This window comes from Schistocerca americana, unplaced genomic scaffold (genome assembly GCF_021461395.2).
Source record: "Schistocerca americana isolate TAMUIC-IGC-003095 unplaced genomic scaffold, iqSchAmer2.1 HiC_scaffold_55, whole genome shotgun sequence".
NCBI lineage: Eukaryota > Metazoa > Arthropoda > Insecta > Orthoptera > Acrididae > Schistocerca > Schistocerca americana.
This window is the reverse complement of record NW_025726291.1, coordinates 333455-348611: the sequence shown is the minus strand read 5'-3', so window position 1 is coordinate 348611 and position 15157 is coordinate 333455.

The window sequence follows — 15157 nt, the reverse complement described above, 5'->3', positions numbered from 1 at the left end:
GCCGACTTCAGTACAAGAGGACTGACACTCTAACTTTCTATGATTTGAACCCCTCCTGTGAGTCCTGTTTTATATTGCGATGCTTCACTTCAGGTTTACTGTCTCCCTTGGACCTTCTTATTGACGATGAAACACAGAAATTGCATCCGAATTTAATTCAAAAGGCACAATGCCGACTTAAGTACAAGAGAACTGACACTCTTTCTTTGATTTGAACCTCCACTGTAAGTCCAGTTTTAGATTCCGATGCTTGACTTCAGGTTTACTGTATCCCTTTTACCTTCTTATTGAAGATGCAACACAGAAATTGCAACGGAATTTAATGCAAAGAGCTCAATGCAGACTTAAGTACAAGAGGACTGACACTCTAACTTTCTATGACTTGAACCAATCCTGTGAGTCCAGTTTTAGATTCCGATGCTTCAATTCAGGTTTACTGTATCCTTTGCACCTTCTTATTGTCGATGAAATTCAGAAATTGCATCCGAATTTAATACAAAAGGCACAATGCCGACTTAAGTATACAGGGACTGACACTTTAACTTTCTATGATTTGAACCACTCCTGTGAGTCCAGTTTTAGATTCGGATGCTTCAGTTCAGGTTTACTGTATCCCTTGGACCTTCTTAATGACGATGAGACACAGAAATTGCATCCGAATGTAATACACAAGGTGCAATGCCGACTTAAGTACAAGAGGACTGACACTCTAACTTTCTATGATTTGAACCACTCCTGTGAGTCCAGTTTTAGATTCCGATGCTTCACATCGCGTTTACTGTATCCCTTGGACCTTCTTATTGACGAAGAAACACAGAAATTGCATCCGAATTTAATACAAAAGGCACAATGCCGACTTAAGTACAAGTGGACTGACACTCTAACTTTCTATGATTTGAACCTCTCCTGTGAGTCCAGTTTTAAATTCGGATGCTTCACTTCAGGTTTACTGTATCCCTTGGACCTTCTTATTGACGATGAAACACAGTAATTGCAACCGAATTTAATACAAAAGGCACAATGCCGACTTAAATACAAGAGGCCTGACAGTCTAACTTTCTTTGATTTGAACCTCCCCTGTGGGTCCAGTTTTCGATTCCGATGCTTCTCGTCAGGTTTACTGTTCCCCTTGGACCATCTTATTGACGATGACACACAGAAATTGCTTCCGAATTTAATACAAAAGGCACAATGCCGACTTAAATACAAGAGGACTGACACTCTAACTTTCTTTGATTTGAACCTCTCCTGTGAGTCCAGCTTTAGATTCCGATGCTTCACTTCAGGTTTACTGTATCCCTTGGACCTTCTTATTGACGATGAAATACAGAAATTGCATCCGAATGTAATACACAAGGCACAATGCCGACATAAGTACAAGAGGACTGACACACTAACTTCCTATGATTTGAACCACTCCTGTGAGTCCAGTTTTAGATTCCTATGCTTCACATCCCGTTTACTGTATCCCTTGGACCTTCTTATTGACGATGAAACACAGAAGTAGCATCCGAATTTAATACAAAAGGCACAATGCCGACTTAAGTACAAGATGACTGACACTCTAACTTTCTATGATTTGAACCTCTCCTGTGAGTCCAGTTTTAGATTCCGATGCTTCACTTCAGGTTTACTGTATCCTTAGGACCTTCTTATTGACGATGTAACACAGAAATTGCATCCGAATTTAATACAAAAGGCACAATGCCGACATAAGTACAAGAGGATTGACACTCAAATTTTCTATGATTTGAACCTCTCCTATGAGTCCAGTTTTAGATTCCGATGCTTCACTTCAGGTTTACTGTATCCCTTGGACCTTCTTATTAACGATGAAACACAGAAATTCCATCGGAATCAAATACTTAAGGCACAATGCCGACTTCAGTACAAGGGGACTGACACTCAAACTTTCTATGACTTGAACCCCTCCTTTGAGTCCAGTTTTGGATTCCGATGCTTCACTTCAGGTTTACTGTATCCCATGCACCTTCTTATTGACGATGAAATACAGAAATTGCATCCGAATTTAATACAAAAGGCACAATGCCGACTTAAGTATAAAGGGACTGACACTTTAATTTACTATGATTTGAAACTCTCCTGTGAGTCCAGTATTAGATTCCGATGCTTCACTTCAGGTTTACTGTATACCTTAGACCTTCTTATTGACGATAAAACACAGAAATTGCATCCGAAATTAATACAAAAGGCACAATGCCGAGTTAAGTACAAGAGGACTGACACTCTAACTTCCTTTGATTTGAACCTCTCCTGAGAGACCAGTTTTAGATTCAGATGCTTCTCTTCAGGTTTACTGTATCCCTTGGACCTTCTTATTGACGATGAAACACAGAAATTGCATCCGAATTTAATACAACAGGCACAATGCCGACTTAAGTACATGAGGACAGACACTCTAACTTTATATGATTTGAACCCCTCCTGTGAGTCCAGTTCTAGATTCCGATGCGGCACTTCAGGTTTACTGTACCCATTGGACCATCTTATTGACGATGAAAAACAGAAATTGCTTCCGAATTTAATTCAAAAGGCACAAAGCCGCCTTAAATACAAGAGGACTGACACACTAACTTTCTATGATTTGAACCTCTCCTGTGAGTCCAGCTTTAGAATCCGATGCTTCACTTCAGGTTTACTGTATCCCTTGGACCTTCTTAATGACGATGGAACACAGATATAGCATCCGAATGTAATACACAAGGTACAATGCTGACTAAAGTATAAGAGGACTGACACTCTAACTTTCTATGATTTGATCCACTCCTGTGAGTCCAGCTTTAGATTCCGATGCTTCACATCGCGTTTACTGTATCCCTTGGACCTTCTTATTGACGATGAAACACTAAAATTGCATCCGAATTTAATACAAAAGGCACAATGCCGACTTAAGTACAAGAGGACTGACACTCTAACTTTCTATGATTTGAACTTCTCCTGTGAGTCCAGTCTTAGATTCCGATGCTTCACTTCAGGTTTACTGTATCCCTTGGACCTTCTTATTACGATGAAACACAGAAATTGCATCCGAATTTAATACAAAAGGCACAATGCCGACTTAAGTTCAAGAGGACTGACACTCTAACTTTCTATGGTTTGAACCTCTCCTGTGACTCCAGTTTTAGAATCCGATGCTTCACTTCATGTTTACTGTATCCCTTGGACCTAAATATTGACGATGAAACACAGACATTGCATCCGAATTTAATACAAAAGGCACAATGCCGACTTAAGTATAAAGGGACTGACACTTTAACTTACTATGATTTGAAACTCTCCTGTGAGTCCAGTTTTAGATTCCGATGCTTCACTTCAGGTTTACTGTATCCCTTGGCCCTTCTTATTGACGATGAAACACAGAAATTGCATCCGAATTTAATACAAAAGGCACAATGCCGACTTAAGTACAAGAGGACTGACACTCTAACTCTCTATGATTTGAACCTCTCCTGAGAGACCAGTTTTAGATTATGATGCCTCTCTTCAGGTTTACTGTATCCCTTGGACCTTCTTATTGACGTTGAAACACAGAAATTGCATCCGAATTTAATACGACAGGCACAATGCCGACTTAAGTACAAGAGGACTGACACTCTAACTTTCTATGATTTGAACCTCTCCTGTGAGTCCAGTTTTAGATTCCGATGCTTCACTTCATGATTACTGTGTACCTTGGACCTTCTTATTGACGATGAAACACAGAAATTGCATCCGAATTTAATACAAAATGCTCAATGCCAACTTAAGTACAAGAGGACTGACACTCTAACTTTCTATGATTTGAACCTCTCCTGTGAGTCCAGTTTTAGATTCGGATGCTTCACTTCAGGTTTACTGTATCCCTTGGACCTTCTTAATGACGATGAGACACAGAAATTGCATCCGAATGTAATACACAAGGTACAATGATGACTTAAGTACACGAGGACTGACACTCTAACTTTCTATGATTTGAACCACTCCTGTGAGTCCAGTTTTAGATTCCGATGCTTCACATCGCGTTTACTGTATCCCTTGGACCTTCTTATTGACGATGAAACACAGAAATTGCATCCGAATTTAATACAAAAGGCACAATGCCGACTTAAGTACAAGAGGACTGACACTCTAACTTTCTATGATTTGAACCTCTCCTGTGAGTCCAGTTTTATATTCGGATGCTTCACTTCAGGTTTACTGTATCCCTTGGACCTTCTTATTGACGATGAAACACAGTAATTGCAACCGAATTTAATACAAAAGGCACAATGCCGACCTAAATACAAGAGGACTGACAGTCTAACTTTCTTTGATTTGAACCTCCCCTGTGGGTCCAGTTTTGGATTCCGATGCTTCTCGTCAGGTTTACTGTACCCCTTGGACCATCTTATTGACGATGACACACAGAAATGGCTTCCGAATTTAATACAAAAGGCACAATGCCGACTTAAATACAAGAGGACTGACACTCTAACTTTCTATGATTTGAACCTCTCCTGTGAGTCCAGCTTTAGATTCCGATGCTTCACTTCAGGTTTACTGTATCCCTTGGACCTTCTTATTGACGATGAGACACAGAAATTGCATCCGAATGTAATACACAAGGCACAATGCCGACTTAAGTATAAGAGGACTGACACACTAACGTCCTATGATTTGAACCACTCCTGTGAGTCCAGTTTTAGATTCCTATGCTTCACATCCCGTTTACTGTATACCTTGGACCTTCTTATTGACGATGAAACACAGAAGTAGCATCCAAATTTAATACAAAAGGCACAATTCCGACTTAAGTACAAGAGGACTGACACACTAACTTTCTATGATTTGAACCTCTCCTGTGAGTCCGGTTTTAGATTCCGATGCTTCACTTCAGGTTTACTGTATCCCTTGGACCTTCTTATTGACGATGAAACACAGAAATTGCATCCGAATTTAATACAAAAGGCACAATACCGACTTAAGTACAAGAGGACTGACACTCTAACTTTCAATGAACTCAACCTCTCCAGTGAGTCCAGTTTTAGATTCCGATGCTTCACATCAGGTTTACTGTATCCTTAGGACCTTCTTATTGGCGATGTAACACAGAAATTGCATCCGAATTTAATACAAAAGGCACAATGCCGACATAAGTACAAGAGGACTGACACTCAAATTGTCTATGAATTGAACCTCTCCTATGAGTCCAGTTTTAGATTCCGATGCTTCACTTCAGGTTTACTGTATCCCTTGGACCTTCTTATTAACGATGAAATACAGAAATTGCATCCGAATTTAATACAAAAGGCACAATGCCGACTTAAGTACAAGAGGACTGGCACTCTAACTTTCTATGATTTGAACCTCTCCTGAGAGACCAGTTTTAGATTCTGATGCTTCTCTTCAGGTTTACTGTATCCCTTGGACCTTCTTATTGACGATGAAACACAGAAATTGCATAAGAATTTAATACAACAGGCACAATGCCGACTTAAGTTCAAGAGGACTGACACTCTAACTTTCTATGGTTTGAACCTCTCCTGTGTGTCCAGTTTTGGAATCCGATGCTTCACTTCATGTTTACTGTATCCCTTGGACCTTCCTATTGACGATGAAACACAGAAATTGCATCCGAGTTTAATACAAAAGGCACAATACCGACTTAAGTACAAGAGGACTGACACTCTATGTTTCAATGAACTCAACCTCTCCAGTGAGTCCAGTTTTAGGTTCTGATGCTTCACTTCAGGTTCACTGTATCCCTTGGATCATCTTATTGACGATGAAACACAGAAATTGCATCCGAATTTAATACAATAGGCACAATGCCGACATAAGTACAAGAGGACTGACACTCTAATTTTCTATGATTTGAACCTCTCCTATGAGTCCAGTTTTAGATTCCGATGCTTCACTTCAGGTTTACTGTATCCCTTGGACCTTCTTATTAACGATGAAATACAGAAATTGCATCCGAATTTAATACAAAAGGCACAATGCCGACTTAAGTACAAGAGGACTGACACTCTAACTTTCTATGATTTGAATCTCTCCTGTGAATCCAGTCTTAGATTCCGATGCTTCACTTCAGGTTTACTGTATCTCTTGGACCTTCTTATTGACGATGAAACACAGAAATTGCATCCGAATTTAATACAAAATGCACAATACCGACTTAAGTACAAGAGGACTGACACTCTAACTTTCTATGAACTCAACATCGTCTGTGAGTCCAGTTTTAAATTCCGATGCTTCACTTCAGGTTTACTGTATCCCTTGGACCTTCTTATTAACGATGAAACACAGAAATTCCATCGGAATTAAATACTAAAGGCACAATGCCGACTTCAGTACAAGAGGACTGACACTCTAACTTTCTATGATTTGAACCCCTCCTGTGAGTCCTGTTTTATATTGCGATGCTTCACTTCAGGTTTACTGTCTCCCTTGGACCTTCTTATTGACGATGAAACACAGAAATTGCATCCGAATTTAATTCAAAAGGCACAATGCCGACTTAAGTACAAGAGAACTGACACTCTTTCTATGATTTGAACCTCCACTGTAAGTCCAGTTTTAGATTCCGATGCTTGACTTCAGGTTTACTGTATCCCTTTTACCTTCTTATTGAAGATGCAACACAGAAATTGCATCGGAATTTAATGCAAAGAGCTCAATGCAGACTTAAGTACAAGAGGACTGACACTCTAACTTTCTATGACTTGAACCAATCCTGTGAGTCCAGTTTTAGATTCCGATGCTTCAATTCAGGTTTACTGTATCCTTTGCACCTTCTTATTGTCGATGAAATTCAGAAATTGCATCCGAATTTAATACAAAAGGCACAATGCCCACTTAAGTATACAGGGACTGACACTTTAACTTTCTATGCTTTGAACCTCTCCTGTGAGTCCAGTTTTAGATTCGGATGCTTCAGTTCAGGTATACTGTATCCCTTGGACCTTCTTAATGACGATGAGACACAGAAATTGCATCCGAATGTAATACACAAGGTGCAATGCCGACTTAAGTACAAGAGGACTGACACTCTAACTTTCTATGATTTGAACCACTCCTGTGAGTCCAGTTTTAGATTCCGATGCTTCACATCGCGTTTACTGTATCCCTTGGACCTTCTTATTGACGATGAAACACAGAAATTGCATCCGAATTTAATACAAAAGGCACAATGCCGACTTAAGTACAAGTGGACTGACACTCTAACTTTCTATGATTTGAACCTCTCCTGTGAGTCCAGTTTTAAATTCGGATGCTTCACTTCAGGTTTACTGTATCCCTTGGACCTTCATATTGACGATGAAACACAGTAATTGCAACCGAATTTAATACAAAATGCACAATGTTGACTTAAATACAAGAGGACTGACAGTCTAACTTTCTTTGATTTGAACCTCCCCTGTGGGTCAAGTTTTCGATTCCGATGCTTCTCGTCAGGTTTACTGTTCCCCTTGGTCCATCTTATTGACGATGACACACAGAAATTGCTTCCGAATTTAATACAAAAGGCACAATGCCGACTTAAATACAAGAGGACTGACACTCTAACTTTCTTTGATTTGAACCTCTCCTGTGAGTCCAGCTTTAGATTCCGATGCTTCACTTCAGGTTTACTGTAACCCTTGGACCTTCTTATTGACGATGAAACACAGAAATTGCATCCGAATGTAATACACAAGGCACAATGACGACTTAAGTACAAGAGGACTGACACACTAACTTCCTATGATTTGAACCACTCCTGTGAGTCCAGTTTTAGATTCCTATGCTTCACATCCCGTTTACTGTATCCCTTGGACCTTCTTATTGACGATGAAACACAGAAGTAGCATCCGAATTTAATACAAAAAGCACAATGCCGACTTAAGTACAAGATGACTGACACTCTAACTTTCTATGATTTGAACCTCTCCTGTGAGTCCAGTTTTAGATTCCGATGCTTCACTTCAGGTTTACTGTATCCCTTGGACCTTCTTATTGACGATGAAACACAGAAATCGCATCCGAATTTAATACAAAAGGCACAATACCGACTTAAGTACAAGAGGACTGACACTCTAACTTTCAATGATTTGAACCACTCCTGTGAGTCCAGTTTTAGATTCCGATGCTTCACTTCGCGTTTACTGTATCCCTTGGACCTTCTTATTGACGATGAAACACAGAAATTGCATCCGAATTTAATACAAAAGGCACAATGCCGACTTAAGTACAAGAGGACTGACACTCTAACTTTCTATGATTTGAACCTCTCCTGTGAGTCCAGTTTTATATTCGGATGCTTCACTTCAGGTTTACTGTATCCCTTGGACCTTCTTATTGACGATGAAACACAGTAATTGCAACCGAATTTAATACAAAAGGCACAATGCCGACCTAAATACAAGAGGACTGACAGTCTAACTTTCTTTGATTTGAACCTCCCCTGTGGGTCCAGTTTTGGAATCCGATGCTTCTCGTCAGGTTTACTGTACCCCTTGGACCATCTTATTGACGATGACACACAGAAATGGCTTCCGAATTTAATACAAAAGGCACAATGCCGACTTAAATACAAGAGGACTGACACTCTAACTTTCTATGATTTGAACCTCTCCTGTGAGTCCAGCTTTAGATTCCGATGCTTCACTTCAGGTTTACTGTATCCCTTGGACCTTCTTATTGACGATGAGACACAGAAATTGCATCCGAATGTAATACACAAGGCACAATGCCGACTTAAGTATAAGAGGACTGACACACTAACGTCCTATGATTTGAACCACTCCTGTGAGTCCAGTTTTAGATTCCTATGCTTCACATCCCGTTTACTGTATACCTTGGACCTTCTTATTGACGATGAAACACAGAAGTAGCATCCAAATTTAATACAAAATTCACAATTCCGACTTAAGTACAAGAGGACTGACACACTAACTTTCTATGATTTGAACCTCTCCTGTGAGTCCGGTTTTAGATTCCGATGCTTCACTTCAGGTTTACTGTATCCCTTGGACCTTCTTATTGACGATGAAACACAGAAATTGCATCCGAATTTAATACAAAAGGCACAATACCGACTTAAGTACAAGAGGACTGACACTCTAACTTTCAATGAACTCAACCTCTCCAGTGAGTCCAGTTTTAGATTCCGATGCTTCACATCAGGTTTACTGTATCCTTAGGACCTTCTTATTGGCGATGTAACACAGAAATTGCATCCGAATTTAATACAAAAGGCACAATGCCGACATAAGTACAAGAGGACTGACACTCAAATTGTCTATGAATTGAACCTCTCCTATGAGTCCAGTTTTAGATTCCGATGCTTCACTTCAGGTTTACTGTATCCCTTGGACCTTCTTATTAACGATGAAATACAGAAATTGCATCCGAATTTAATACAAAAGGCACAATGCCGACTTAAGTACAAGAGGACTGGCACTCTAACTTTCTATGATTTGAACCTCTCCTGAGAGACCAGTTTTAGATTCTGATGCTTCTCTTCAGGTTTACTGTATCCCTTGGACCTTCTTATTGACGATGAAACACAGAAATTGCATAAGAATTTAATACAACAGGCACAATGCCGACTTAAGTTCAAGAGGACTGACACTCTAACTTTCTATGGTTTGAACCTCTCCTGTGTGTCCAGTTTTGGAATCCGATGCTTCACTTCATGTTTACTGTATCCCTTGGACCTTCCTATTGACGATGAAACACAGAAATTGCATCCGAGTTTAATACAAAAGGCACAATACCGACTTAAGTACAAGAGGACTGACACTCTATGTTTCAATGAACTCAACCTCTCCAGTGAGTCCAGTTTTAGATTCTGATGCTTCACTTCAGGTTCACTGTATCCCTTGGATCATCTTATTGACGATGAAACACAGAAATTGCATCCGAATTTAATACAATAGGCACAATGCCGACATACGTACAAGAGGACTGACACTCTAATTTTCTATGATTTGAACCTCTCCTATGAGTCCAGTTTTAGATTCCGATGCTTCACTTCAGGTTTACTGTATCCCTTGGACCTTCTTATTAACGATGAAATACAGAAATTGCATCCGAATTTAATACAAAAGGCACAATGCCGACTTAAGTACAAGAGGACTGACACTCTAACTTTCTATGATTTGAATCTCTCCTGTGAATCCAGTCTTAGATTCCGATGCTTCACTTCAGGTTTACTGTATCCCTTGGACCTTCTTATTGACGATGAAACACAGAAATTGCATCCGAATTTAATACAAAATGCACAATACCGACTTAAGTACAAGAGGACTGACACTCTAACTTTCTATGAACTCAACATCGTCTGTGAGTCCAGTTTTAGATTCCGATGCTTCACTTCAGGTTTACTGTATCCCTTGGACCTTCTTATTAACGATGAAACACAGAAATTCCATCGGAATTAAATACTAAAGGCACAATGCCGACTTCAGTACAAGAGGACTGACACTCTAACTTTCTATGATTTGAACCCCTCCTGTGAGTCCTGTTTTATATTGCGATGCTTCACTTCAGGTTTACTGTCTCCCTTGGACCTTCTTATTGACGATGAAACACAGAAATTGCATCCGAATTTAATTCAAAAGGCACAATGCCGACTTAAGTACAAGAGAACTGACACTCTTTCTATGATTTGAACCTCCACTGTAAGTCCAGTTTTAGATTCCGATGCTTGACTTCAGGTTTACTGTATCCCTTTTACCTTCTTATTGAAGATGCAACACAGAAATTGCATCGGAATTTAATGCAAAGAGCTCAATGCAGACTTAAGTACAAGAGGACTGACACTCTAACTTTCTATGACTTGAACCAATCCTGTGAGTCCAGTTTTAGATTCCGATGCTTCAATTCAGGTTTACTGTATCCTTTGCACCTTCTTATTGTCGATGAAATTCAGAAATTGCATCCGAATTTAATACAAAAGGCACAATGCCGACTTAAGTATACAGGGACTGACACTTTAACTTTCTATGCTTTGAACCTCTCCTGTGAGTCCAGTTTTAGATTCGGATGCTTCAGTTCAGGTATACTGTATCCCTTGGACCTTCTTAATGACGATGAGACACAGAAATTGCATCCGAATGTGATACACAAGGTGCAATGCCGACTTAAGTACAAGAGGACTGACACTCTAACTTTCTATGATTTGAACCACTCCTGTGAGTCCAGTTTTAGATTCCGATGCTTCACATCGCGTTTACTGTATCCCTTGGACCTTCTTATTGACGATGAAACACAGAAATTGCATCCGAATTTAATACAAAAGGCACAATGCCGACTTAAGTACAAGTGGACTGACACTCTAACTTTCTATGATTTGAACCTCTCCTGTGAGTCCAGTTTTAAATTCGGATGCTTCACTTCAGGTTTACTGTATCCCTTGGACCTTCATATTGACGATGAAACACAGTAATTGCAACCGAATTTAATACAAAATGCACAATGCCGACTTAAATACAAGAGGACTGACAGTCTAACTTTCTTTGATTTGAACCTCCCCTGTGGGTCCAGTTTTCGATTCCGATGCTTCTCGTCAGGTTTACTGTTCCCCTTGGACCATCTTATTGACGATGACACACAGAAATTGCTTCCGAATTTAATACAAAAGGCACAATGCCGACTTAAATACAAGAGGACTGACACTCTAACTTTCTTTGATTTGAACCTCTCCTGTGAGTCCAGCTTTAGATTCCGATGCTTCACTTCAGGTTTACTGTAACCCTTGGACCTTCTTATTGACGATGAAACACAGAAATTGCATCCGAATGTAATACACAAGGCACAATGACGACTTAAGTACAAGAGGACTGACACACTAACTTCCTATGATTTGAACCACTCCTGTGAGTCCAGTTTTAGATTCCTATGCTTCACATCCCGTTTACTGTATCCCTTGGACCTTCTTATTGACGATGAAACACAGAAGTAGCATCCAAATTTAATACAAAATTCACAATTCCGACTTAAGTACAAGAGGACTGACACACTAACTTTCTATGATTTGAACCTCTCCTGTGAGTCCGGTTTTAGATTCCGATGCTTCACTTCAGGTTTACTGTATCCCTTGGACCTTCTTATTGACGATGAAACACAGAAATTGCATCCGAATTTAATACAAAAGGCACAATACCGACTTAAGTACAAGAGGACTGACACTCTAACTTTCAATGAACTCAACCTCTCCAGTGAGTCCAGTTTTAGATTCCGATGCTTCACATCAGGTTTACTGTATCCTTAGGACCTTCTTATTGGCGATGTAACACAGAAATTGCATCCGAATTTAATACAAAAGGCACAATGCCGACATAAGTACAAGAGGACTGACACTCAAATTGTCTATGAATTGAACCTCTCCTATGAGTCCAGTTTTAGATTCCGATGCTTCACTTCAGGTTTACTGTATCCCTTGGACCTTCTTATTAACGATGAAATACAGAAATTGCATCCGAATTTAATACAAAAGGCACAATGCCGACTTAAGTACAAGAGGACTGGCACTCTAACTTTCTATGATTTGAACCTCTCCTGAGAGACCAGTTTTAGATTCTGATGCTTCTCTTCAGGTTTACTGTATCCCTTGGACCTTCTTATTGACGATGAAACACAGAAATTGCATAAGAATTTAATACAACAGGCACAATGCCGACTTAAGTTCAAGAGGACTGACACTCTAACTTTCTATGGTTTGAACCTCTCCTGTGTGTCCAGTTTTGGAATCCGATGCTTCACTTCATGTTTACTGTATCCCTTGGACCTTCCTATTGACGATGAAACACAGAAATTGCATCCGAGTTTAATACAAAAGGCACAATACCGACTTAAGTACAAGAGGACTGACACTCTATGTTTCAATGAACTCAACCTCTCCAGTGAGTCCAGTTTTAGATTCTGATGCTTCACTTCAGGTTCACTGTATCCCTTGGATCATCTTATTGACGATGAAACACAGAAATTGCATCCGAATTTAATACAATAGGCACAATGCCGACATAAGTACAAGAGGACTGACACTCTAATTTTCTATGATTTGAACCTCTCCTATGAGTCCAGTTTTAGATTCCGATGCTTCCCTTCAGGTTTACTGTATCCCTTGGACCTTCTTATTAACGATGAAATACAGAAATTGCATCCGAATTTAATACAAAAGGCACAATGCCGACTTAAGTACAAGAGGACTGACACTCTAACTTTCTATGATTTGAATCTCTCCTGTGAATCCAGTCTTAGATTCCGATGCTTCACTTCAGGTTTACTGTATCCCTTGGACCTTCTTATTGACGATGAAACACAGAAATTGCATCCGAATTTAATACAAAATGCACAATACCGACTTAAGTACAAGAGGACTGACACTCTAACTTTCTATGAACTCAACATCGTCTGTGAGTCCAGTTTTAGATTCCGATGCTTCACTTCAGGTTTACTGTATCCCTTGGACCTTCTTATTAACGATGAAACACAGAAATTCCATCGGAATTAAATACTAAAGGCACAATGCCGACTTCAGTACAAGAGGACTGACACTCTAACTTTCTATGATTTGAACCCCTCCTGTGAGTCCTGTTTTATATTGCGATGCTTCACTTCAGGTTTACTGTCTCCCTTGGACCTTCTTATTGACGATGAAACACAGAAATTGCATCCGAATTTAATTCAAAAGGCACAATGCCGACTTAAGTACAAGAGAACTGACACTCTTTCTATGATTTGAACCTCCACTGTAAGTCCAGTTTTAGATTCCGATGCTTGACTTCAGGTTTACTGTATCCCTTTTACCTTCTTATTGAAGATGCAACACAGAAATTGCATCGGAATTTAATGCAAAGAGCTCAATGCAGACTTAAGTACAAGAGGACTGACACTCTAACTTTCTATGACTTGAACCAATCCTGTGAGTCCAGTTTTAGATTCCGATGCTTCAATTCAGGTTTACTGTATCCTTTGCACCTTCTTATTGTCGATGAAATTCAGAAATTGCATCCGAATTTAATACAAAAGGCACAATGCCGACTTAAGTATACAGGGACTGACACTTTAACTTTCTATGCTTTGAACCTCTCCTGTGAGTCCAGTTTTAGATTCGGATGCTTCAGTTCAGGTATACTGTATCCCTTGGACCTTCTTAATGACGATGAGACACAGAAATTGCATCCGAATGTGATACACAAGGTGCAATGCCGACTTAAGTACAAGAGGACTGACACTCTAACTTTCTATGATTTGAACCACTCCTGTGAGTCCAGTTTTAGATTCCGATGCTTCACATCGCGTTTACTGTATCCCTTGGACCTTCTTATTGACGATGAAACACAGAAATTGCATCCGAATTTAATACAAAAGGCACAATGCCGACTTAAGTACAAGTGGACTGACACTCTAACTTTCTATGATTTGAACCTCTCCTGTGAGTCCAGTTTTAAATTCGGATGCTTCACTTCAGGTTTACTGTATCCCTTGGACCTTCATATTGACGATGAAACACAGTAATTGCAACCGAATTTAATACAAAATGCACAATGCCGACTTAAATACAAGAGGACTGACAGTCTAACTTTCTTTGATTTGAACCTCCCCTGTGGGTCCAGTTTTCGATTCCGATGCTTCTCGTCAGGTTTACTGTTCCCCTTGGACCATCTTATTGACGATGACACACAGAAATTGCTTCCGAATTTAATACAAAAGGCACAATGCCGACTTAAATACAAGAGGACTGACACTCTAACTTTCTTTGATTTGAACCTCTCCTGTGAGTCCAGCTTTAGATTCCGATGCTTCACTTCAGGTTTACTGTAACCCTTGGACCTTCTTATTGACGATGAAACACAGAAATTGCATCCGAATGTAATACACAAGGCACAATGACGACTTAAGTACAAGAGGACTGACACACTAACTTCCTATGATTTGAACCACTCCTGTGAGTCCAGTTTTAGATTCCTATGCTTCACATCCCGTTTACTGTATCCCTTGGACCTTCTTATTGACGATGAAACACAGAAGTAGCATCCGAATTTAATACAAAAAGCACAATGCCGACTTAAGTACAAGATGACTGACACTCTAACTTTCTATGATTTGAACCTCTCCTGTGAGTCCAGTTTTAGATTCCGATGCTTCACTTCAGGTTTACTGTATCCCTTGGACCTTCTTATTGACG